The sequence below is a fragment of the Chrysochloris asiatica genome, unplaced genomic scaffold, assembly GCF_000296735.1.
Source record: "Chrysochloris asiatica unplaced genomic scaffold, ChrAsi1.0 scaffold00242, whole genome shotgun sequence".
Lineage (NCBI taxonomy): Eukaryota > Metazoa > Chordata > Mammalia > Afrosoricida > Chrysochloridae > Chrysochloris > Chrysochloris asiatica.
In genome coordinates this window covers 4,161,621-4,164,597 of record NW_006408760.1, presented here as the reverse complement: position 1 = coordinate 4,164,597, position 2,977 = coordinate 4,161,621, and positions in this window count along the sequence as shown.

The following is a 2,977-nucleotide window of genomic DNA, read 5'->3' as shown; positions in this document are numbered from 1 at the left end:
TGCACCAATTTATGCTAATCAGGCATTCCTCTGCCTACCAATCATGTAACTAGCTATGTTCCACCACGCCCTCCTCTGAGGGTATATATTCTCTTGTTTCTCCCTTGCCCATTGTCGTCCTCCACCACCACTGAAAAGAGCTGTAACCGCTGGAAGAGCTGTAACAATAAACTACTGTCAGAAGGATCCTGCTTGTTGCGTCCTTTATCGGCGAGGGCGCGCGACATCTGTGTATTATTGACTATTCAAAGGCTTTCAATTATGTGGCTCATGAAAAGCTATGGACAACATTGCGAAGTATGAGTATTCCAGAACACTTAATTGTGTTCATGAGGAACCTGTGTTCATGGACCAAGAGGCAGTTGTTCAAACAGAACAAGGTAACACCAAATGGTTTAAAATTAGAAAAGGAGTGTGCCTGCATTGTATTCTTTCACCATACTTATTCGATCTATATGCTGAGAAAATAATCCAAGAAGATGGATTATTTGAGGAAAAACATGTCATCAGGATTGGAGGAAGACTTATTAACAACCTGTGATACGCAGATGATACTGCAACCTTGCTTGCTAAAAGCAAAAAAGGACTTAAAATACCAATGAAGATCAAAGACCACAGCCTTTGGTATGTGTTGCATCTCAATGTAAATCAAATAAAAATCCTCACCACTAGACTCATAAATAACATCCATATAAATGGAGAAAAGATTGAAGTTGTCAAAGACTTCATTTTGCTTGGATCAACCATCAACAGTCATAGAAACAGTGATGAAAAAAATCAAACAATGTATTGCATTAGGCAAATCTGCTGTACAAGACCTCTTTAAAGTGTTGAAGAGCAAAGATGTCAGCATGAAGACTAAGGTGTGCCTGATCCATGCCATGGTATTTTCAGTAACCTCATATGCATGTGAAAGTTGGACAGTGAATAAGAAAGACCATAGAAGAATTGATTAATTTGAGACATAGTGTTGGAGAAGAATATTGAAAGTACCATGGACTGCTAGAAGAACAAAACAATCTATGTTGGAAGAAGTACAGCCAGAATGATCCTTGGAAGTCAGGATGGCCAGACTTTGTCTCTCAAATTTAGGATCTATTACCAGGAGGGACCAGTCCCTGGATAAAGGTATCATATTTTGTAAAGTGGAGAGTCAGATAAAAATAGGAAGACCCCCAGTGAGATGGATTTGCACAGTGGTGGTGGCAGTAATGAGCTCAGACTTAGCAACTATTGTGAGGTTGGTGCAGGACCAGGCAGTGTTTCATTACACATAAGGTTGTGCATAAATTTGCGGTGAGTCTATGTCAACTAGATGGCACCAACAGCAACAACCCAAGAAAATAAACTGGAGAAGTGAAAGTACTTCATATGATGTGAAGAAGTAAATTGAAATTATGGTTTTATCCTCTGGGATCAAGATAAGGCTGTGATTCAGGCATGTGACCTCACAAGTGCTCTCCATGACTCTCCCCTTCCTCTCCCTCCTCTACTTTCCTATTCCATGGAATTTCAATGTGATCTTCTTTCCTTAAACATCTTACCTTGATTTATATGTAATCAAATATTCCAGATTCAAGTCTTTCCAGAGAGAAAGAGACTAGAGATACATAGGCAAAAGATCAAATACTCTTGGTATACTGACCACTGAGATCCTGCAGTGAACAAGACTTAAATGTTTCTTGCTGTAGTAAAGTTTCCTTTCAAGTTGGGAAAAAAATCAATAATAAATGAGTAAGTGCATAAATAAAATAATTTCAGAGATAAATATGTATGAAGGAATTTTTGTTGTTGTTGTAGTAAAGTGTGCCTGAGTCTGTTTCAACTCATAGTAACTCCGTATAGATTTCTGAGGAGTAGCTGGTGGGTTTGAACTGCTGACCTATTGGTTAGAGTTCAGTGCTTGTCCTATAGAGCCACACAAGGACTACACAGACAAAGTTTAGAATAATACACATTTCTGTCTGACTTATTTTGTTTATGCATTTACGAAAGCCCTTTTAATGAGGTAACATATGAGCTAAGATTCAAATGACTAGAATGAGGTTTTCCAGTGAAGGGATCAAAAATGGGGGGAAAAAAGGAAGTAACTTAGAAAAAAAGTGGTGATTATAGTATGTCGAATTAGTCAGTGGAGAATTGGTGGCAATGGAACAGGAGGGCTTATGAAGGATGTCACCAGGTAGGGCCTTGCGGGCTGTGATGTAAATACAAAAATTAAATAAGCAGTGACCTTAAGAAAGGAAATTAGTTTGGCCTCTGCTTCTCGGATATCCATTCATTCAGCAAACATTATTTAACACCTATTGTGAATGAGTCACCATGTTGGAGATGGAAATACAGAGAAAAATAAACTATGGACCTGGTTTTTATGGGTCTGGTACCTTATGATATAAATACATGAGTAAGTATAATACAATGCTTGGTTGTGGCAGTCTAGAAGAAGGAATGGATAACTTTGGCTCTAAGGGTCAGAGAAATTTTCATTGAGAATGGGAATACTTTAATTTGAATATAAGGAGAACAGTGCTAAGGCACTGGGGTGAGCCCTCTCATGATGAGAATGCAGCTGAAGAAAGAGCCTTAGCTAAGACTTTCTGGTAGAAGGACTTTAAATGCCACACCAAAGAGTTAGCATTTTGTTTGAAAGCTCTCTGTGGGGTATGGTAGATGATGGGCTGGAATGAGATACTAGAGGTGGTTAGAAAAGTGAGTAGAATTTTCAACAGAGCAGGTACAAGATCTACAAATGGAGAGGAGGGAGTGATTTTTCCAAGGCATAATTCCCTAGTGATGGACCTCTCGATACTCAAACTTCAGGGCAGAATTATTGTATGGGGGAAGTCCCTCATGTCTCCCTCTTGGCTTCACAGCTACCTCTGCTGGCGCCCTCTCTCCCTGCCACAAGCCCCCGCCTCCTTTCTCAGGAAGCTTGGGTCTCCCTGGGAGCGGGACTGCCCTTAGGGGAGGCCTCTCG